Here is a 24,654-nt window from a genome sequence, read left to right as displayed (position 1 = left end):
AAATTTGAGCTTATGGGTAACACAATGCAGATATATTATCATTTATTACTCCCCTTTAACTGAGAAATGATGTGACATCTGGAAATCTGTAGCACTGTGAACTTGTCTTTCACTGTCAATGACTTTGACCTTCATCTCAGAAGTAATTGCCGACAAACCTGACCATTTCAAACACAGCACCTTCCAATGTATGCTACAACTAGAGGCCATAAAGGTTTCTGTGTTGAAGAAAACTTGCATCTTAAAGAATGGAAGTAGCTCTTCAGTTCAATTCCCAAGTTGAGGCTTTTTTTCCAGGTGTCTCTAGCTTATGTAAAGTCAACAAAAATTAACCAGCACAATATGTTATATGCTCTCCCTATATTATATATGTGTATGTGCATCCATATATATATATTTATAAATGTATAGTGGTAAGGGCTACAAATGAAGTGAGATGGGTTTCAGATAGACTATGCCATCTCCTCTCTCTGATTTAAGTTCTGCTGCCTAGTAGAAAAGACCTCACATGTGCTGCAATGCTGACAGCCTTTAAAGCATCATATTCCATGGAACATGTGACTATTCGCCATTTTCCTATCGATGAATGTTGATTCTGTTCCCGCTTATGGCCACTGTGGTGTTGGATTGTTTTCTCTTTGTTTGAGATAGGTTCTTGTGTAGTCCGGGCTGCTCCATGAGTCGATGTTCCTCTATGCTCCGCGTTCCGCTGCCCTTTAGATGACCCTCAGATCCACCATCATTAATTAAGACTTTTTTATTGAGAATGATAGAAATTTATCAGGTTTGAGTTTCTTATTTTTAGAAGTAATCTTTTTTGTATCTTGATAACATTTACTCCTCAATGGTGTCCAAGCATGCGCGTTGCGCGCCGTACTCCGCGCATGCGCGTTGCGCGCCGTACTCCGCGCATGCGCGTTGCGCGCCGTACTCCGCGCATGCGCGTTGCGCGCCGTACTCCGCGCATGCGCGTTGCGCGCCGTACTCCGCGCATGCGCGTTGCGCGCCGTACTCCGCGCATGCGCGTTGCGCGCCGTACTCCGCGCATGCGCGTTGCGCGCCGTACTCCGCGCATGCGCGTCGCGCGCCGTACTCCGCGCATGCGCGTCGCGCGCCGTACTCCGCGCATGCGCGTCGCGCGCCGGACTCCGCGCATGCGCGTCGCGCGCCGGACTCCGCGCATGCGCGTCGCGCGCCGGACTCCGCGCATGCGCGTCGCGCGCCGGACTCCGCGCATGCGCGTCGCGCGCCGGACTCCGCGCATGCGCGTCGCGCGCCGGACTCCGCGCATGCGCGTCGCGCGCCGGACTCCGCGCATGCGCGTCGCGCGCCGGACTCCGCGCATGCGCGTCGCGCGCCGGACTCCGCGCATGCGCGTCGCGCGCCGGACTCCGCGCATGCGCAGTACTCTGCATGGAGATTTGCAAACGGGGGACTCTTAGAGGAGAAAGGGGATGCAAGAGAGCGCCCGAGCACGGTAACTTCAACCGTCCAGCCTTGCAAGGACAAGCTCGGCCAGGCCATCAGCACCAAGCTGAGCAACGACGGGAAGGCGGGGTTTCGAGACGTCCATCCTCGCTCTCAGGTTTCAGTGGGGCGGGACTTCCTGTCGGAGCAATCCCCGTTACCTCCGGAAGAGCCTAGGAACCGAGTCCTCGGACGCTGGCGGTTGAGCATCGATCGCGGTGCGCTCGTGCGAGGTGAGTCGGTTCTGTCCCTGCGTCCTGCGCAGCGTTATTCGGTGGCCGAGGCATGGGCTCCCGGCGGGCCGCAGACGAGCTCTCCCCATGCTGGGCCGGGGCGGCGGCCGGGCCCTCCTCCCGGCCGTGCTCGCCGCAGCCGAGCGGCTTCGCGCAGAAGTCCTTGGTCTCGGAGGTTGTGAGTAGCAGAATGAGCCCCGCTCTGCCCAAGCCCTAGGGGCTCTACACGGCAAGTTCCAGGCTCACGGATTCACAGGGTTGGGGATGCCCTGCATCAGGAGCGGGGACAAGTGACGCGGGTAGCTCGGCTGTACAGGATAGAAAGTTTTAAGTCTGTATGACTTTGTTCCCAAAGTCAGGAATGTAGAATATAACCCCCGTGTAGACAAGTCTTGAAGCAAAGGTCTCTGAAATAAAAGGGTTTATTGAGGAATTTATATATACCAGCTAGGAAAAGGACCAAGACTTGGGGCACATTTTGTAAACTACCAGCAACAAGGCTAAAAAAGTGCCTTTTTAAAATTCCATCTGTGAAGCACTCAACTCCCTAGAGTTGAGGTAACACAGACAGCCTTTGTTCCTTTGTCTTTAAAAGTGCTTCTATTTCAGCCTTCCCTGTGTTCTTTGTCGTATTCCCCACCCACTCCTACACATAATATCCCTTAACGTCTGTGTTGACCTCCTCTGTTCCCCAGCACCCCCACAATATGATATGGTACAGCTACAACCCAAAATGTGGACCCTTGGGAGACGACTTGATAGAACCTCGTTTGCTTTGATAATACCTCTGTTAAGGTGGGTATAATATCTCATGCCTGTGATCACAGTACTTGGAAAACACAGGCAGAGGATCCGGAGTTCAGTGTCATCCTTCGCTCTAAGACTAGCCTGGACTGTGAGACATTGACTCAAAACAGCACCAATAACAAAATGTTTTTACTATGAGCTGAACTATGTAATATTTCAAAATGATGTTTACTGGGACTATTTGTGGAGGAAAATTGAACTATAAACCAGGGAAGGGGTAAATCAAAGTGTTGCTAATTGAGATGCTTGTGTAAGTGAGTGCCTGCACAGTTTGTAACTGTTTTGTGCTGACCTGTGTTGACTATGTTTAGATAATGGGAGACCCTTGGCAGGAGTGCACGGATTATGCAGTAGTCCTCGCAAGACAAGCTGGAGAGGTATGCACTACAGTATGTACGCCAGAGTGTGTGGGGTATCCATGTTACAGTGTGGTCTTGTTCAACAAAGCATGTTTTTTGAGTGGTGTCTACACATGCAGTTTCACTAAACTGTAAATACAGTGAAAGTTGATTGATTTTGTGGGAGGTGTGGGTTGGGGGTGGAGCCTAGGCCTGGGTTAACGTTAGGCATCATGGGCATGGCATTTCCAGCTGAATTTTTCACTTTGTGATGTTACCCTTTGCAGCAGCAGTCATGAATCTAAAATAAGATATGAAATTACATAATATTTCTCTAAAGTGTCTTGTTTCATAGACATGTTTGAAAGAAAACATTTAAGAACATGTTAAGAGTGGTTGAATGCTAGAAGTTATTTTTGTGCTTTACTTTCTTGTTTGGTTTTAAATTATTTCCATCTTTTTTTACTTGTTCTTTTTTAGGTGATTCGTGAAGCTCTGAAAACTGAGATGAACGTCATGATTAAAGTTCTCCCGCCGACCTGGTGACAGTTATTGACCAAAAAGTTGAGAAAATGCTCATGTCGTCTATAAAGGAAAAGTACTCATATCACGGGTATTTCTTCTACCGCTTTTTCGCTTTATCGTGAGAGAGTTAAGTCTGAGTCCCAGGAGGACGGATGGACCCGTTACACCTGTAGTTGCTGGCAACTCCAGCTCCCTCAGTTCAGTTTGCTTGACTTGAGAGGCTGTGTCACTCTCGCCTAGGCTGGCCTGTCTGTTGTCCCCTGTGCCTCCTGAGTGCTGAGATCATGGTGCGCACTGCCACACCCGCCCCGTACTTACTTTTAAGATTGCTGTGTTTTCTTAATTTCTCATGTTAAGGATGTCCTTTTCAGATGTGTATACTTTCCCTGTATTTATACCATTTAGAATTTAGGACTCTGTACTGTTTCACCATGTTTATTATATTATTTCTCTCTCTCTCTCTCTCTCTCTCTCTCTCTCTCTCTCTCTCTCTCTCTCTCTCTCCTTCCTTCCTTCCTTCCTTCTCTCAGTTTCATTGGTGAAGAATCTGTGGCAGCTGGGGAAAAGACAGTCTTGACAGAGCAGCCCACGTGGATCATTGACCCTATTGATGGAGCGACTAACTTTGTGCATCGGTATGCATTTAATTTTAGTGTACTTGCCGTTGTGTGTTCACTCTTCAAGGCGACACAGACTTGAGGAAATCGTAGAAGTCATTGATGCTTCTTTATTTGAAGACGCTGTGGCTGAGATGGGTGGGTTTCTGCAGAGCTTTTCTAAGGTGTGAGCCAGGGAGCAAATGGTACAGTGTGGGCCTGTGCTGTGCCGTGCCTGGTCACCGCTGTTCGGCCTGTGAAGACTCTGGAAATGACGGAGTAGCATGGACCCTTTAGACCAGTAAAGGAGTTGCTAAGTCCACTGATGGGGTCCTCTCTGTGTGCAGTGAGTTCACTCTCAGAGAGAAACAGGGGTGCTAAAAGGGTGGGGCATTAGGGTCTGAGATTTGAATCCCACAACTTGTTTATTGGCTTTGTGATGCTGGACAAGCTACTCTTTCAAAGCCTCGGTTTTGAAAATACTATGGCCAGCCAGGGCTGGAGAGCTGGCTCAGGGGTTAATAGTACCTGCTGCTCTTCCACGGGACCCAGGTTCGATTCCCAGCACACATGTGACCTCTCACAGCTGTTTGTAACTCCAGGCCCAGCGGGTGCAACGCCCTCTTCTGACCTCCACAGACACTGCATGAGCACAGTGCATACACATGAAGGAAAATAAAGGTTAAGAGAATGTGTGAGGTCCAGATGTTCTAGTTTCTTTCGGTGGCTGTGATAAAACGATGAGCACAAGCAGCTTGGGCGGAGAGGGCTGATTCGACCTCAGTCTTCACAGCTCGCCACTGAGGGAGGCCGAGGCGGGAGCTCAGGCCGAGCTGATGCGCAAGCCGTGGAGCCCGGCTCACTGGCTCACCTTCCGCTGGCTCCGCTCTGCTCCGGGTCTCAGCCCAGGCCTGCCCGCCCTGGACGGCACCACCCAGAGGGCGCTGGCCTTTCTTACCTCAGTTGCTAATTAAGACAATGCCCTGCAGACATTCCCACAAGCCAATTCCTCAACTGAGATTTCCTCTTCTCAGATATGTTTCCTTTAACATTTAACTTCCCTACCAAGAGCACTTGACCATGGCACAAACTGATTTGTGAATCTGTGGTCTGTACAGTAGTGAGTAAGGTGGACAGGAGGTTCTGTCACCAGTCGCTGAACCTCCCACAACGCGGAGCTCCTGAGGCCCAAGGAATGATGACCTCCAGGCAAGAGCAAGGCGCTTCTTAAAAGCTGCTGCTGCAGTCGCAGTGCACTGCTTAAAGTTTGGACTTTAACCATGGCCGGTAAAATGGCTGTAGAACTGGTTCATTATTACTGACTTTGTCTCATGCTTGCGGTGTCATAATAATGAACCAGTTGCATAATTTCGGGGAATTAATGCAGAGATGTCCAACGTTCTGAGATTGAACCTTCTTGGTTCATACTTGAGAACTGCACACCCAAGTTACAAAATAATCACATGTAGTCTCATAATGTTTTCCTTAAGTGTCTATAGTTTTGTGTAAATTCAAATCGGACAGACCTCATAAAGAGCAGATTTATAATAAGCATGGTACTTTTTACTACTCATTGTGGTTTAACGTAAGGCAGCCCTGCCCTTTCTTCAGTGGGAAAGTAGGAAGAAAGCCGGATCCGGCTGAGCGTGAGAGCAAACCCAGGTCTTTTCTGCAGTGCAAGCTTCCCTCGCTCTCAGGGACACTTGGACACTGGTGGGATCCGATGAAGATCCAGTTCAGAATCCGGGTCCCTGCCTTCATGGCTTGCTAGCAGAGTCGTGCTTTGAGTAATCCTTTGGGGTTTGTTTCTAGAACAAGCTCTTACTGATGGTGACCCCCTGCCTCAGCGCTCTGGATGCTCCCCAGTGGCCATCAGAAGTTCCCCTGTAGAGATGCCCATTTGAAGGGCTCTGAGTGACCACCACTCAAGTACCCCGCGTCCTGTATCCCGCCTAAGAGGCAGGAGCTGGCCCTTCTTGGGTTTTGGTTTCAGTTTGCTTCCTTTCAGGCAGGGTCTTACTGTGTAGCCTGAGCCTGCTGAATTCTGGGATTTGGAGCATTACTGTCCTGCTCTCCACACCTTTCTTCATAAGCTAAGACTTGTCCTGTGGAGTTAATTCGATGGACTGTTCTTGCTAGCTCTTCCATACATTTGATAAGAAACAAAAATACAAGTTGTAAAACCCACTCTCAATCAAAGATGTTTTATTTGGGCGGCAGCGGGGGCGGGGAGTGAAGATAGTGCTAGCTTGACCTCGCCCTTGTATTGTTAAGGGTTCTGTTGTTGATACGAGGAGCCGAGGGTATGTGGAGGAGTCCTGAACGGAGAGAAAAGAAGTAGACTGAGGAATGAGCGTGACCTTGGCTCAGAAGTGAATAGTGAATAGTGTCACTCCTTTCCTTTTATAAAGTTGGCTTTGTGGAAGATGGTGTGCAGTCTTTGTTTTTTAGATACAAGGACAAAATATACAATTCATTAGTTTTCCTATACTTTTGACAAATATGTTTTCAGGGGAGTGAATCTCTGCCTTATTTCCAGAGGTTTAAATACTGTTACTGGAGGAGTCTAAAGCGGATACAGTGGCTCCGACTGTAAAACAATACAAAGAATCAACAAAACCAGAAGCTGGTTCTTTGAGAGAATCAAGAAGATAAACTCCTAGCCCAACTAACTAAAGGGCCAAGAAGCAGTATCCAAATTAGCAAAATCAGAAATAAAAAGGGAGTCATAACAACAGAAACGGAAGAAATTCAAAAAAGCATCAGATCCTACAATAAAAGCCTATGCTAAACAAAACTGGAAAATCTAGATGAAATGGAATGAGAGCACTCCTAGGAGACCAGCTCTCTCCTGGAGGGACTTGTGTACAGAGGCCTGTAGAACAGCCTTAGCTACCGGGTGCAGATCCAAGGTTTTCATTTTTAAGGGATGCTGAATTTTGTTAAAGGCCATTGCATTATCTATTGATATAATTATTTATTGTGCATTTTTGCATTATGGTCATTAGGGAGATTGTCCTGTGATTTTGTTTCTTTGTTGTGTTTGTATCCTGAATTTGTATTGGAGTAAATTCTGCTTTTGTAAAATGAGTTTGGTAGGTATATTACTAACTTGTCTCACTGCTATGACAAAGTATCTGAAAAAAGAACTTAAAGTCCTTCCTGGAGCAGAAATTGAGACAGTTGTTCACATTGTCTTGATAGCTACATCAGAGAGTAATGAACAATGATAATCAGTTATTCCGTTATGCTAGGACTTTGGCCATGGAAATTGCCACCCGTACTTAGGATGGGTCCTTTCAGCTCAAGTGACCAAATCTAGAAACTCCCTCACAGATATGTCCAAAGGTTTGCTTCATGGAGATTCTAAATCCTAAGATGTCAATCAAGATTAGGTGCCTCAGCTTTTCTTCAATTTCCACTGGAGAATTAGTTTGAAGATAGCTGAACAATTTTTCTTTAACAGTCATAGAAAATATATCAGAGAACACACTCTGACCCTGGGCATTTTACATGTGAGATACAGTTCATTACTGCTCCAATATCACTACTTGTAATAGATCTGTTCATTTCATAGATCATACATGTGCAGAAATCTACTAATTTCTTTTAAGTTTTTAAAAATTTATTAGAATATAGATTTTTTCAAAGTATGCACTAATGATCCTCAGAGTTTTATAGTTAGGAATTCATCTCCAATTTTTGTTAATTCTGGTCAGTTCTGACCTTCTTTTGGTTATAGGTTTGTTAACCTCATTTATTGTCTTAAAGAACAAACCCTTTCATTGATTCTTATCTTCTTTTCATTCAATTTAATTACCTTCTGCCCTGATCTTCATTACTTATATTCATCCACTGATTTTTTTTGGTTTGGCTTACTCTTGTTTATCTAAGACTTTTAGGTGCATCATTATTTATTTAAGTTCTCTCTGATATTTTAAACATAGACATTTGTAGCTATAAACTTTCTTCTTGTAATTCCTTTCATTATAAGCTGCAGGACTTTGTATCTTGTGTTTTCATTTTTCATTTGATTATAGATTTTAAAAAATTTCCTCCTGATTTTCTTCATTCAATGGTATACATATCTTTCAGTCTTCATGAGTTTGTACCCTTCACTGAGGGCAGTGCTATCCTTAGGTAGGGGCTCGGGCTATATAAGAAATATATATAAGAATCTGAAGCCAAGAGCAAGCCAGTAAGCAACATTCCTTCACAGTGTCTGTTCTGAGCCACTGCCTTGACTATCTTAATCTGCTTCCTTCAGTGAGGAAGTACAGTCTGTAAAATAAAATGTACCCTTTCCTCCCCAAGCTGTTTTTGTCAGAGTTATTTATCACAGCAACAGGAACACTCACTAGAACATTGTTACACTTTCTAAAATTGTCATTCTTTGGTTGCCACTAAAATTCCAGTGCCTTTTGGACAGCATGCCCTCAGAGAATATCTGCTCTCCCTGAAGATTACTATCCTCAGTAAGTAAGTGTCCTCTGCTGTCTTCCTCTTCCTGAAAATACCATTGTTTTTGCAGAACATCATCCAAAATTTTCTTCTTGAATTTTATTGTTGTTGCTGTTGTTCATAGGATCCAAAATGTTAATGAAAGTGAATCATTATTGCCAGTGTCTTATTTTTTTTTTAAGGAAACAGAAATCTTCCTGGTGAGGAACAAAAAGAGTTCAGGACAATGTAGGCTAACGGAATGAGCAGTCTGGATAGAGTGCAGAGGTTTGCCACAAGGCTAAGGCTAGACACAAGGTAGTACTGAGAGACCAAAGAGCACGAAACACAGTCAGGAACAGCCTAGGAGCTACTCTTACCTTTTCCTTCTTATTTATGTACATAAAATGGGCCCTCATCAAATAAACCTGGAATGGCTTTATGAACCTTTTGACATCAGAAATTACTGAACAAACACAATGTTTTGACATGTAAACACTGAGAGGCTGGTCAATATAGGATATTTGTTTTGACTTGATCATATCTCAAATGGGCAAGTAGCACATTTACACTAACTGTATCAAGTGGGTTTTCTGTGGATTGAAAGAGCACATTCTTCATTTTAACAGTACAGTAGTATATCACCTGTGAAGCTTTCAAAACTTAGCAATACTGCCTACTCTCCTAAAACCAACTAAGTCAGAATCTCTGGAATCCAGCCTGAGCATTTGATCTTCTGAGCCCTCCTTGTTCTGTGCAATGCCACCCTCCAGACAGGCAGTGCTGACAGACATGGCGATGAAAGGAGGCACATGAGCTGCCCCCAAGCAGAAGTGAGATTGCCTCCACGTCAACATCTCTCTCCAGCTCTAGATCACTCGGTAAGCCCAGAATCCTGACAGGAAAGAGGCACGGACTCCCTGGAACCTATGAAGTTTATTGCTGGAAGCAAAAGTTGGTGAGAAGTGGACACTTTTCTGATACATTCATACTTCCTTGAGGAGACGATATAGCAGGAGACAGTAGTGTCTGAGTGGCACGAGGCTCAACAACCAGCTTCTCTCTTGGTGGGACTATTGATTGATTATGTTCCTTTACATCTTTGAGAAGGTACATTCTAAGGAGAACACTTGTTCTAAAACTCTTACAGTTTTAGAGAGATGAGAATCATCCTTGTGCAATGTTGTAATACACTAAACTTTATGTCCACCAGGAGAAAACTGTGGTGATAGCTTTAATTAAAACTGTTTGACAATTAAAATCTATTGCCAAACACACAGTGTGTACAGATTTGATGGCAGGAGAGCTATTTTAGAAGCAAACTTTTCCTCTTCAAAAATTGAACAACTAATTCTTTAAATTGTTTGAAAGTTCCTGGATTCCAGAAGAGAGAATGCTTGGAACCATTGTAATGAGGTCTTGAGATGAGTTAATTTGACTACGTGTGAAGATTCATGCTTCTGTATTCTTTTCCCAGAAGCCATACTTTACTCCGAGTCTTGGTCACATCCAAAACTCTAAATTTAGTAGCTATATTCCCTGTTGGTGGTCTTCATGAGATCTGGAGTATCTCCTAAAGACTATATGCTAAAGGCTTAGTGCCAGTGTTGTGGCACTAACAGAAGGTAGTGAATTCTTTGAGAGGTGTGGCCTAGTGGAAGTAAGTCAGATACTAGAGACTGCACCCTTGGAGAGGATATAGGAAGCTTTCCTCTACACTCTATTTTATTTTGGGGTCACCACGAAGTAAACATACCCCTCTACCACATGTTGCTCTCTTGATGTGCTGTACCATATTTTGTAAATGATAGAGACTTGCAACTTTGCCTTGAAACCTTTATGAGCCAAAATAAGGCTTTATCTGGTGAGCTGTTTATCTCAGATATATCACTCAGAGCAGAAAATTTTACCTAACATAGAAGGGACTGTAGATGTCTGATAATCATTTTCTGGTGGGAACAAAATCCTGGGCCATGGTGCTTGCAGAACATTCCCTCCATAGATAACGTGACTTCAGCTACCAAACTGAGGTTCATAACACAACTCCTTGTATTCCTATTTATGAATGCACAGAGTACAGGTAGAAATAAGAGATGGTAAATTTTGACTATGAATAACCTCTGCTTTTATTATGATTATTTAACTTAGAGTTATACATTTAGTTTTCAACAAGCCTCACTTTTTTAGGATTTATTTATTTATGTATTTTATGTATATGAGTACACTGTAGCTGTTGTACGATGGTTGTGAGACATCATGTGGTAACTGGGAATTGAACTTAGGACATCTGCTTGCTCCAGCCCAATGATTTATTTATTACTATATGTAAGTACACTGTAGCTGCCTTCAGACACACCAGAAGAGGGTGTCAGATCTCATACAGATGGTTGTGAGCCACCATGTGGTTGCTGGGATTTGAACTCAGGACCTTCAGAGGAACAGGGCTCTTAACTGCTAAGCCACCTCTCCAGCTCCAACAAGCCTCACTTTTAAGAAAAGTTTTGAGTTCCCTTTGGCTGCAAATACCGAGTTCCCACGTTTCACTTTGTTATGCATTACACAGTGTACTGACCACCCTACATTATGTGGTATATCTGTTAAAATGGATGCATGTCACTGTCTGTTTTCTATTTTTTTTTTTTTTTACTATTTCATGGAAAATTTTACATAAAAATGGTTGATATTAAAACTCTTTTAAAATTAATTGAAGGAGGAATTAGAAACATTTGTGATAAAATCAAAGATTTACATTGAAAACATTTCTAATAAAATAGAGGAAGTATATAGAAAGATGTATTAAAACTGAAGATTATCATGAAAAATAATGCAGATAAAATGGTAGACATAAAAGGAATTACTAAATTAATTAAAAGGGAATTACAAACATTTTCTGATAAGATTGAAGATTTCCATGAGAAATATTTTGTCTATGTCTTTTTATTGGGGAGTTGAGTCTATTGTTGTTAAGAGATATTAGGGAATAGTGTTGTTGCTTCCTGTTATTTTTGATGTTATTTATATGTTTGTGTGGGTATCTTCTTTTGGGTTTGTTGGAAGATTACTTTCTTGCTTTTTCTAGGGTGTAGTTTCCCTTCTTGTATTGGTATTTTATATCAATTGTCCTTTGTAGGGCTGGATTTGTAGACAGATATTGTGTAAATTTGGTTTTATCATGGAATATCTTGGCTTCTCCAACTATGAAGATGGAGAGTTTTGCTGGGTACAGTACCTTGGGCTGGCATTTGTGTTCTCTTAGGGTCTGTATGAGGTCTGTCCAGGATCTTCTAGCTTTCATCATCTTTGATGAGAAGTCTGATATGATTCTGATAGACCTTCCTTTATATGTTACTTGCGCTTTTCCCCTTACTGCTTTTAATATTCGTTCTTTATTTAGTGAATTTGGTGTTTTGATTATTATGTGCTGGGAGGATTTTCTGTTCTGGTCCAGTCTGTTTGGATTTCTGAAGGCTTCTTGTATGTTCATGGGCATCTCTTTCTCTAGGTTAGGGACGTTTTCTTCTACAATTTTGTTGAAGATATTTACTGGGCCTTTAAGATATAAATCCTTGCTCTCATCTATGCCTATAATCCTTAGGTTTGGTCTTCTCATTGTGTCCTGGAGTTCCTGGATGTTTTGGGTTACAAGCTTTATGCATTTTGCATTTTCTTTGACTGTTGAGTCAATGTTTTCTATGGTATCTTGAACACCTGAGGTTCTTTCGTCTATCTCTTGTATTCTGTTGTTGATGCTTCCTTCTATGACTCCTGAATTCTTTTCAAGGTTTTCTATCTCCAGAGATATCTCACTTTGTGATTTCTTTGTTTCTACTTCCGCTTTTAGATCCTGGGTGGTTTTGTTCAGTTCCTTCACTTGATTGTTTGTGTTTTCCTGTAGTTTTTAAAGGATTTTTTTGTGTTTCTTATTTAAGGGCTTCTGCCTGTTGACCCATGATCTCCTGTATTTCTTTAAGGGATTTTTGTGTTTCCTCTTTAAGGGCTTTTACCTGTTTTCCAATGTTCTCCTGTGTTTCTTTAAGGGAGTTATTTAAGTCTTTCTTGAAGCCCTCTATCAGCATCATGATATACGATTTTAAATCCAACTCTTGCTTTTCCAGTGTGTTGGGATATCTGGGACTTGCTGCGGTGGGAGAACTGGGTTCTGATGTTGCCATGAGGTCTTGGTTTCTGTTGGTATGGTTCTTGTGCTTGCCTTTTTCTATCTGGTGCTAGTTGGTATTGTTGTCTCTGGCTGGAGTTTGTTCTTCCTGTGGGCCTGTAAGCCTGTGTCCTTACTCCTCTGAGCTCAAAAGTGAAAGCATTGCTTGGGGATCTCTCTCTCCTGGCAGGCTACCCACAGAAGACTGTGGAGTTTCCAGGTTTCCTGATGCAAATGGTGGTGGGCAAGAAGACTTCCATCCCAGCTGCTCCACTGATCTTAGGGCCTGTGTGCTCCTAGCTTGGCCCCCTCCAGAGAGAAAGTGGAGATCTCACGTCTGCACTCAGAAGTGAAAGCCTGCTGGGAGATGACTCCCTCATGGTGGGCTATTCAGAAGAAAGCTGTGGAGTCTCCTGGCTCTCTGGTGCAAATTTCAGCAGGAACTTCCGTCTCAGGTGCTCCCTATTTTCTATTCTTGAAACAAGAGTACCAGATCCCAGGTAATGTCTAATCATAGGTTTATTTTGATTCATGTATCTGGAAAGTGAAATTCTACAACCCTGGTCAGCATCAACTCAGCTTCTGGTGAGGGTGCCCAGTTGCCTTGTGCTGGGGCAATTCAAATGGGAGAGGGCACTAAATTGCCAGAAACTAGGTTGCTGAACTCCTGTGACAGATAGTTTACCCATTCCATTATTCATGTAGGCTCAACCTTATGACCCTAAAACTTGCAGTAAACCTCCACTTCCAACATGCTGCATTGAGGGAAAACTGTGCTTACACTGGATCTTTGGAAGATGCACCCAGACTGCGCACTGCATAGCTTATGTTAGGACTTACACAGGTCTTATAACGATGTTGCGATGTGTTTGTACCATTTGAGTATCAGAGTATGTTCACATCCTAAAAGACACCTGTGCTCTGACTATTCCCCACTTTCCCTTCTCTGCCCCTGGCAACCACTTATTCTACTACTTCTATAATTTTCCTTTCTTTTTTTTTTTCAGAGTGCTATGTAATTGTGAGTTTGTAGCCTTTTCCTATTGGCGTCTTTCACTTAGTGATGTGGCTAAGATTTCGTCAGTTATATTTTAATGGCTTGATAACAAAATTTCTCATTGCTACTGTATAATATCTTGATTTTTGGATGTATTAAATTCCATTAGCTATCCATTAGTTGCTCTTGCAAGGCCATTTTGATTGCTTCCAGGTTTTGTCTTCTATGAAGAAGGCTGCTATAAACACCATGCACAGGTTTTTGTGCAGGCATAAGTTTTTAAGTACTTTGAATGAATAGTAAAGTGTGTGATATAATTTAATCTGTGGTTAAAATGTTCTTGGGAAATTCCTAGAAATTTAACAACAGCTCTTACTGGCCACTGTCACACTGCTATATTAAAGTCTTTCCTTCAAATGGCAATGGAAACTGAGCTCTGCCTTTGGAGTGTCTACAGAGTCTTTAAAGTACTGGTACTGTACTTTTGTATGTCTGTGTACATTTTTTTGTAAAACTATCGAATAAAAATAGACAGCATGTCATTGGTTTTTTTCCCAAAGTTGAACCATTCCCATGTTACCTGTTTGCTCCCTCCAAAGCATCATGGGAAGATTTCTCTAGTCATCGGATGTCAAACTTATGTACACTTTTGGGGGTTGCAGTAGTAGCCCAGGAAGCCCAGTACCACTCACCCCTCTATTCCCCTTCACTCACAAGTTCTATGCTTTTCTGTTTGATGAATTAGACTTTATCTGAAGAATTTCCTTTATTGTAAAGATTTTTAAATCATGACCAATTTCCAAATCCAAAATATTAAGGAAAGAGTGAGATGGGGCCTCAGATTCTGCTCCTTAGGCCATTTGGTCACACTACTAGAAATTAATAAAGTCACTCTCAAGATATGAAATAAGTTTAGAGAGAAAATCCCTTTGAGATGTCCATGTACAGGGATGATGATAAGCAAACCCGATTATCATGAAGACAATGGGGATCTTTATTTTGTTACAGTTGCATATGGAACCATTTAGATTTGTCCGCAGAACTTCTCCTTTATCTGTGAAATTCTGAAAGAGGTGAGATCCACTTTTGGTTTTCTCTGACTTAATCAACTCTTCCTGGAAGAAAAACAGATTTCAAGAAATCTTTTATAGCAAATATTTACAATTAAAGTCATGGCTAAACATTTGTGGTCCACAATAGGGATACTCTCACAATGATGTTATTAACTAATGATGCCTCTCTCATAATTTATTCCTGTTCTATGTCTAGATAAGAAGTGTAGAGGCTGCCTGAAGAAAAGATAAGCCTCCAATATGACACTATACATTTCACTGTGTGATGCAGGGGGGTTAGTATAATATTGAAGGGTTATTTGACCCCTGCTTGTAAGGCTTGGCATGTATGTGCACACATGCTTACTAAATGCATGCATGCATCAATACATACAATATACAAACAAATATATTTATTTTTGGAAAGGTACATTTAAAAATTTTTTTATTATATATATTTTATTTATAGTTCAAATGATTTTCCCTTTTCTGATTCCCCCCTCCCCAAAAGTCCCATAAGCCCTGCCACTTCCCCCTGTTCCACAATCAACCCCCTTCTGCTTCCCTGTCCTGGTTTTCCCCTACATTGCTGCATCAAGCCTTTCCAGGACCAAGGACCTCTCCTCCCTTCTTGGGCATCTTTGATATGTGAATTGTATCTTGGATTTTCTAAGCTTCTGGGCTAATATCCACATATCAGTGAGTGCATGCCATGTGTATTCTTTTGTGATCGGGTTACCTCACTTAGGATGATATTTTCCAGTTCCACCCATTTGCCTAAGAATGTCATGAATTTGTTGTTCATAATAGCTGAGTAGTATTCCATAGTGTAAATATACCACATTTTCTGTATCCATTCCTCTGTTGAGGAACTAGTGGGTTCTTTCCAGCTTCTGACTATTATAAATATGGCTGCTATGATCATAGTGGAGCATGAGTCCTTATTACATGCTGAGGAATCCTCTGGGTATATGCCCAGGATTGGTATAACTGGGTCCTGCAGTAGTATCATGCCCAGTTTTCTGAGGAACCACCAGACTGATTTCCAGAGTGGTTTTATCAGCTTGCAATCCCGCCAGCAGTGGAGGAGTGTTCCTCTTTCTCCACATTGTCACCAGCACCTGCTGTCTCCTGAGTTTTTGATCTTAGTCATTCTGACTGGTGTGAAATGAAATGGCAAGATTTGTTTTGATTTGCATTTCCCTGATGACTAAGAATGTTGAACATTTCTTTAGGTTGAACAATTTCGTTCAGCCATTGAAAATTCTTCAGGTGAAAATTTTTTATTTCTGAACCCCATTTTTAATAGGGTTATTTGGCTCTCTGGAGTCTAACTTCTTGAATTCTTTGTATATATTGGATATTAGCCCTCTGTCAGATGTAGAGTTGGTAAATATCTTTTCCCAATTTGTTGGTTGCCATTTTGTCCTTTTGACAATGTCCTTTGCCTTACAGAAACATTGGAATTTTATGAGGTTCCCTTTGTCAGTTCTTGATTTTAGAGCATAAGCTATTGGTATTCTGTTCAGGAAATTTTCCCTTATGCCCATGTGATCAAGGTTCTTCCCCAATATTTTTTCTAGTAGTTTCAGTGTGTCTGGTTTTATGTGGAGGTCATTGATCCACTTGGACTTGAGTTTAGTACAAGGGGATAAGAATGGATCAATTTGCATTCTTCTGCATGCTGACCTCCAGTTGAACCAGAACCATTAGTTGAAAAGGCTATCTTTTTTCCACTGAATGGTTATAACTCCTTTGTCAAAGGTCAAGTGACCATAGGTGTGTGGGTTCATTCTGGGTCTTCAATTCTATTTCATTGATCCACTTGCCTGTCATTGTACCAATACCATGCAGTTTTTAACACTATTGCTCTGTAGTACTGCTTGAGGACTGGGATACTGATTCCCCAAGAAGTTCTTTTACTGTTGAGAATAGTTTCATTATCCTGGGTTTTTTGTTATACCAGATGAATTTGAGAATTGCTTTTTCTAACTCTATGAAGAACTGAGTTGGGATTTTGATGGGGATTGCATTGAATCTGTATATTGCTTTTGGCAAGATGGCTATTTTAACTATATTAATCCTGCCAATCCAAGAGCATGGAAGATTTTTCCATTTTCTGAGGCCTTCTTCAATTTCCTTCTTCTGAGACCTGAAGTTCTTATCATGCAGATCTTTCACTTGTTTGATTAGAGTCACACCAAGATACTTTATATTGTTTGTGGCTATTGTCAAGGGTGTGATTTCCCTAATTTCTTTCTCAGCCTGCTTATCCTTTGAGTATAGGAAGGCTACTGATTTGCTTGGGTTGATTTTATAACCAGTCACTTTGCTGAAGTTGTTTATCAGCTGTAGTTCTCTAGTGGAGGTTTTTGTGTTGTCTAAGTATACTATCACATCATTTGCAAATAGTGATAATTTGATTTCTTTCTTTCCAATTTGTATCCTTTTGACCTTCTTTTGTTGTCTAATTGCTCTAGTTAGAACTTCAAGTACTATATTGAATAAATATGGAGAGAGAGGGCAGCCTTGATTGGTCCCTGATTTTAGTGGGATTGCTTCAAGTTCCTCTCCATTTAGTTTGATAGTGGATACTGGTTTGGTGTATATTGCTTTTACTATGTTTAGGTATGGGCCTTGAATTCCTGTTCTTTCCAAGACTCTTAACATGAAAGGCTCCTAAATTTTGTCAAATGCTTTTTCAGCATCTAATGAAATGATCATGTGCTTTTTTTCTTTGAGTTTGTTTATGTAGAAGAATTACATTGATGGATTGATGGATTGAACCATCCCTGCATCCCTGTGACCTACTTGATCATTGTGAATGATCATTTTGATGTGTTCTTGGATTTGGTTGGCAAGAATTTTATTGAGTGTTTTTGCAACGATAACCATTGGTCTGATGTTCTCTTCTTTGTTGGATCTTTGTGTGGTTTTGGTATCCGCAAAATTGTGGCTTCATAGAACGAGTTGGGTAGTGTTCCTTCTGTTTCTATTTTGTGGAATAGTTTGAAGCATATTGGTGTTAGGTTTTCTTTGAAGGTCTGACAGAATTCTGCACTAAAACCATCTGGTACTGGTTTTTTTTGGGGGGGGGGGGGTGGTGGTGGAGACTGTCAATGACCACTTCTATTTCATTAGGGGTTATGGGACCATTTAGATAGTCTATATGATACTGATTTAACTTTGGTATTTGGTATCTGTTTAGGAAATTATCCATTTCATCCAGATTTTCCAGTTGTGTTGAATATAGGCTTTTGTAGTAGGATATGGTAAGTTTTGAATTTCCTCAGTTTCTGTTATTATTTCTCCACTTTCATTTCTGATTTTGTTAATTTGGATACTGACTCTGTGCCCACTGGTTAGTCTGGCTAAAGGTTTATCTATCTTGGTGAATTTCTCAAAGAACCATCTCCTGGTTTTGTCGATTCTTTATATAGTTCTTTTTGTTTCTACTTGGTTGATTTCAGCCCTGAGTCTGATGATTTCTTGCCTTCTAATTTCTTTCTATTCTGAAGCTTTCAGGTGTGCTGCTTAACTGCTAGTGTATGCTCTATCCAGCTTTTTTTGTTTGTTTGTTTGTTTTTTTTTTGGAGGCACTCAGAGCACTGCATTCATTGTGCTCCAAAAATTTGGGTATGTTGTACCTTCATTTTCATTAAATTCTAAAAAGTCTTTGATTTCTTTCCTTATTTCTTCTTTGACCAAGGTATCACTGAGTAGAGCATTGTTCAGCTTCCATGTGTATGTGGGCTTTCTGTTGTTTTTGTTGCTATTGAAGACCACTCTTACTCCATAGTGATCTGATAGGAGGCATTGAAATAATTCAATCTTCTTAAAATGTTGAGGTCTGTTTTGTGGCCAATCATATGGTCAGTTTTGGAGAAGGTACATTGAGGTGTTGAGAAGAAGGTATATTCTTTTGATTTATAATGAAATGTTCTATAGATATCTATTGAATCCCTTTGGCTCAAAACTTCTGTTAGTTTTACAGTGTTGTCTCTTTAATTTGTGTTTCCCTGATCTGTCCATTGAGGGGAGTGGGGTGTTGAAGTCACCCACAATTATTGTGTGTGGTGCAATGTGTGCTTTAAGCTTTAGTAAAGTTTCTTTTATGAATGAGGGTGCCCTTGTATTTGGAGCATAGATGTTTAGATTGAGAGTTCTTCTTGATAGATTTTTTCCTTTGATGAGTATAAAGTGTCCTTCTGTGTCTTTTTTGATGACTTTAGGTTGAAAGTCTATTTCATTGGATATTAGAATGTCTACTCCAGCTTGTTTTCTGGGACCATTTGCTTGGAAAACTGTTTTCCAACCTTTTACTTTGAGGTAGTGTTTGTCTTTAACTCTGAGTTGCATTTTTCTCTATGCAGCAAAATGTTGGGTCTTGTTTATGAACAGTCTATTAGTCTATTTTTTTTTTTATTGTGGAATTGAGTCCCTTGATGTTAAGAGATATTAAGGTATTGTGATTGTTACTTCCTGGTAATTTTTATGTTTGTGTGGTTATCTTTTTTTGGGTTTGTTAAAAGAAGATTAATTTCTTGTTTTTTCTACACCTTTTGTTGGTGTTTTTCATTCATTACCCTTTGAAGGGCTGCATTTGTGAAAAGAAATTGTAAATTTATTTTTGAAATGGAATATCTTGCTTTCTCCATCTATGGTAATTGAGAGATTTGCTGGATATAGCAGTCTGGGTTGGCATTTGTGTTCCTTAGGGTCTGCATGACATCTGCCCAGGCTCTTCTGGCTTTCATAGTCTCTGCAGAGAAGTCTGGTGTAATTCTGATAGGACTACGTTTATAAGTTACTTAACCTTTTTCTTTTACTGCTTTTAATATTCTTTCTTTGCTTAGTACATTTAACATTTTAATTATTATGTGCTGGGAGGAATTTCTTTTCTGGTCAAATCTATTTGGAGTTCTGTAGGCTTCTTGTATGCTCATGGATATCTCTTTCTTTGGGTTATGGAAGTTTGCTTCTATAATTTTGTTGAAGGCATTTACTGGCCCTTTAAGTTGGAAATCTTCACTCTCTTCTATACCTATAATCCTTAGGTTTGGTCTTCTCATTTTGTCTTGGATTTCCTGGAGGTTTTTTGTCAGGAGCTTTTTGCATTTTACATTTTCTTTGATTGTTGTGTCAATGCTTTCTATGGTATCTTCTGCATCTGAGATTCTCTCTTCTATCTCTTGTATTCTGTTGTTGATGCTTGGATCCATGACTCCTGACTTTTTTCCTAGGTTTTCTACATCCAGAGTTGTTTCTCTTTGTGATTTATTTATTGTTTCTACCTCCATTTTTAGATCGTGGATGGTTTTCTTCAATTCCTTCACGTGTTTTTATTATGTTTTCCTATAGTTCTTTATGGGCTTCTCCCTGTTTACTTGTGTTCTCCTGTATTTCTTTAAAGGAGTGATTTGTGTTCTTCGTCAAGCCTTCTAACAGCATCATGAGCTGTGATTTTTAAATCCAAATCTTGCTTTTCTGGTGTGTTGGGCTATCCAGGACTTACTGTTGTGGGAGAGTTGGGTTCGGATGGTGCCATATTGCTTTGATTTCTGTTAGTAAAGTTCCTATGTTTGAATTTTATGGTACAGAGCCTTATTGAGGCAGTCTAGCACATGCTTTGACAATGGTCAAGGACAATCCCTGGCTTCAGGCAGGAATCTGCCTTTAAGGCATAATAGGGAAGTAGGTTAAAGCAGGAATTTTTATCCTAGGGTCGAGAAGCTCAGTGAAGGTTAAGCTCATTGTTCCTCCAGATCTAGGAATTCCTGAATTAAGCAGGTGACCCACCCAGCTGCTGGAGCAGTTGAGACAAGAACCTCCAGGAGAAGCTAGACTACTTCCAACCGGAACTCAACCTGGAGTCTGGAGGGAAGGGTTTGCCCAAACTGTTAAAAGGTCTGACTGCCATTAAAGTTTTGGCCTTGACCACTGAAACATTGTCCTGGCCCTCCTTTCTTTTCGCCCCTTCATCATCCATCCCTCAGCTTCTGTTACAGCAACCCTGTTGGTAATAGCTGCAGGCAGCTATGAAATACAACATTTTACCATCATGTTATCTCTGCTGTTAGTTGGTCCTGCTGTCACTGGCTGATGCTTGTCCCTCCTGTGTGCCTGCTAGCCTATCTCACTACCCCTTGGGTGCAGGTGGGTCCCTGGCAGACCAAGTCCCAAATGATCTTACTTTCTGCTTGTTCTCTGCTTTCCTGGCTATAACAGCCTGCTCAGTTGCAGGAATGAAGATGGTGGCCTCACTTCTTAACGAGGGACTCCCTACAGGGCAGATGTCCCCTGGCAGACTAGGTGCACAGAGGGCTGTGGTGGGCTGCCGAGCTCCTGGGTGCAGGTGGTGCCCTGGAACACAGTGTCCCAAGCGGATCTTACAGTCTGGTGTTTCCTGAGTACCTGGCTGCATCTGTCTGCTCAGTCACAGGAGCAAAGATGGTAACCTCACCTCTAAACACAGGACTGGAAAGGCACTTTTTAAAACGATGTGGAAATGCTTTACATCTCAGCCTTGCAAGTGTGTTCCAGAGAAACTTGATCAAATGGACCTGAAACTCACAGAGATCCGCGTGCCTCTGTATCCCAAGTGCTGTATTTAAAGGGGTGTATAATTATAATACCTGGCAGTTATTGTATTTTAGACTTTCACATTGGACTAACTGTATACTGTTTTAAATATTCCAGGGGTCATCTTGATTTGAACCGAAGGAACAATATGGTTGTAGCAGACCTTATTGGTGAATTGAAGACAGATCTGTCTGAGACTGGAATCATCAACTATTTGTAAGGGGTTTGTGATGGTTAGTGATCTTTAACAGTTGTATTCTAAATAATTTATAATAGCAAAATCAAACTTTATTCTCTTAAGTGAAGTAAGAAAGACAATTCAGCATAAATTTACTTCTGTGTGGAGTCTACCGACATCACTGACCTTCTAGAAGTTGAGACTGAACAGTTGTCAGGGGCCAGTAACAGGGATAGAAGCATAGGAAAGACTGACTAATGACTATGGAGTTGTAGCTGAAAGAAGAAACAAATCCTAGTGCTCTATTACACCATAAGGTGCCAGTAGGTAAGCACGAGGTATTGTTTATATTCAAGAAGTAAGCAGAATATGTATATGTGTAGTGTTAATGATTGATCCCAGTGCCTCATACATCCTAAGCAAGTACTTTACTGTTGAGCCACACACTTTACTCTCCTTTTAGTCTTTATCTTAATACTTGTACCCATTGAGTCACCCATTGTAGTTTAGAACTTTTAATTCTCCCTCATTAATCTCCCAAGTTTGCACCGAAAAATCTGGCTGAGAATAGTTTTTTGGTTTTTGTTTTTTTTTCCACAAAGAGATGGGTATAAGGGAGAGAGAGATACATGTAGTGGTTTGAATATTATTGGCCCACAGAAGTAGCACCATTAAGATGTGTGGCTTTATTGGCGAAAGTGTACCCTTGTTAGAAGGAAGTGTCACTGCAGAGGCAGAGATTTTCGGTCTCATATGTATTCTCAAGTCTGGTTAGTCTGGAAGAGACTCTCTTGGCTGCCTGTGGAAGACAATCTTCTGTCTGCCTTCAGATCAAGCTGTAGAACTTTCAGATTGTTCTCCAACACCATGTCTGCCCACAGTTTGCCATGCTTCCTCTCATGATGACAATGAACTGAAACTCTGAAACTGTAAGCCAATCTCAATTAAATGTTTGCCTTTCTAAGAATTGCTTTGGTCATGGTATCTATTCACAGCAATAAAACCCAAACTAGGATAATATGTTTACCATATATAACCCTTATCTGTACTAAAACATCACATGCTATTCCATAAATGAGTGCAGTTATATCGAGCAAAATTTATACACCACACACACACACACACACAATGTTTGATTGTTTTTTTTTTAAATCATAATAGGTTACCTTGGTGAATCTGTCATGCTATTTTTTTAAATCTCATTTTACTTCATTATATATGTTATTCATTTCTCATAGGAGAAAGCTGCATACATGCAGGCAGGCAGACAGGGGAGAATTGAGATCATTAGGCTCCAAGCTCAAGTAGGCCACTCCATACTTTGTGTGGGGTTATTTCTGTTTTGTTTTAGCTTCTGGAGCCTTCCTGGAGGGAAAGTCTTTAAGAGTGAGTAGAGTTAGGGAGAGCCCCAGCAGGGAGACTGGAGGTTCTACTGTAGAGAATAAGAAGGCAGAAAAAATCTGCTTCTTGACTTGAGGGTGTGTGGGGTGTGTATCAGGCATTGACAGATGGTTTCCTCTCTTCCTTTTTTAAATAGGGTTGAATAAGAAGATCATGAAGTAAATAATAATCTATGCAAGAAGGCTCTTTGGGGTTTGAGCAAGTCCTAAAGGATCATCTACTGAAGTTTTTACCAAGAAGGTATCACATCTGAAACTGTCTTTCCATAAAGTTGCCCTACCACTAAACCACCAACCAAAGAGTACACATGGAGGGATCCATGGCTCCAACTGCTTATGTAGCAGAGGATGGCCTTGTTGGACATTAAAGGGAGGAGAGGTCCTTGGTCCTGAGAAGGCTCGATGCACCAGTATAAGGGAATGCCAAGACAGAGAAGCAGGAGTGGATGGGTTGTGTGTGTGTGTGTGTGTGTGTGTGTGTGTGTGTGTGTGTATATGTATATATATGCAGAATAATATCTGCAAATACCAATCCCAGACATTATTGCTGATTCCAAGAAGCACTTGCTGACAGGACGTTGGTATTGCTGTCTCCTAAGAGGTTCTGCAAGAGCCTGACCAATATAGATGTGGATGCATGCAGCCAACCATAGGACGTGGTGCAGAGATCCCAATGAAGAAGTTAGGGCTGAAGGGGTTTGCAACCCCATGGGGAGATCAACAATGTCAACCAACCAGACCCCCCCAAGGCTCCCAGGGACTAAATCACCAACCAGAGTACACATGCGGAAACCCATGGCTCCAGCAGCATGTGTAGCAGAAAATGGTTTTATCTTGTATCAATGGGAGGAAAGGCCCTTGGTCTTGTGAAAGTTCGATACACAGGGGAATGTATATGTTTACCAGACATAGTGTCTGGGATTGGTATCTGTAGATGGTATTCTGCATGCGTGCATGCGTGCGTGCGCGTGTGTCTCTGTGTGTGTGTGTGTGTATTCTGTACATAGTATATCCTCTTTCCCAATCATAAGAGAGTGAAGAGATGGATTACTGTTCCATTTGCATGTAGCATGCTTTCTCATATTATTATTCAATGTGCAAAGCATCTTTGCTCATTTTGAAAGATATCTCCTTATATTTGCTATTTTGTGGAAAAATCTCAACCCATTTCTAAGAACGATTTAATTTCTCTTAAGAGAAATAAGAAATGTTAGGCTGGGTAGTAAAGAATAGCATAGGGGAATGCTAGCACTCTGAGGCAGGAGTGGGTGGGCAGGTTGAGGAACACCCTCATAGAGGCAGGGGGGGAGGGATAGGGGATTTGTAGAGGGGAAACAGGGAAGGGGGATACCTTTTGAAATGTAAATAAATTAACTAATAAAAAAGAAGGCAATTACATCGTTTGCCTAAAAAAAAAATAAATAAAGTTGCCCTACCTACAGCTCTGCCTTAGCTTACCACATCCTTCCATGAGGGCATGTGAAACTGTCATCATGCTCACAGCTGATGGCAAGTAACAGGAAGGGGGAAGGTTCAGGCCCCATCTACCTGGGCCTCCGAAGGCCAGCAAGTATCACACAGTCCTTCTCTAATATGCTGACAGGCTCCTTTTTGAAACTTGACACAGGCCTGGCTTAGGGCAAAACTGTAGGCTGGGTGAGTCTGGTGCCAGAGCTTCCTCCTCCTCCACAGTATCAGCATTCTGCTACAGCTGTCCAGATTCCAGGTGCCCCCGACCCTACATTCCTTGCCTTATCAGCAGTTTCCTTCCTACTTCGGAGACCTGCTTTCCCCAACCAGCCCTGTCCTTCTGCATTTCTAGCACAGGTCTCCTGGCACTGACTGACTGAGTCCTTGGTGGCAGTCAGTGACTCCCCACAGGG

At 41.7% G+C, this 24,654-nt stretch overlaps 1 pseudogene; it reads left to right on the top strand.

The window, feature by feature from the left end:
• The first annotated feature begins 1,421 nt into the window (after positions 1-1,421).
• LOC127673363 (inositol monophosphatase 1-like) lies at positions 1,422-24,068 on the top strand (annotated as a pseudogene).
• The last annotated feature ends 586 nt before the right edge of the window (positions 24,069-24,654 follow it).

Source organism: Apodemus sylvaticus, chromosome 22 (genome assembly GCF_947179515.1).
Source record: "Apodemus sylvaticus chromosome 22, mApoSyl1.1, whole genome shotgun sequence".
Lineage (NCBI taxonomy): Eukaryota > Metazoa > Chordata > Mammalia > Rodentia > Muridae > Apodemus > Apodemus sylvaticus.
This window is presented reverse-complemented; position numbering and strand designations above follow the sequence as displayed.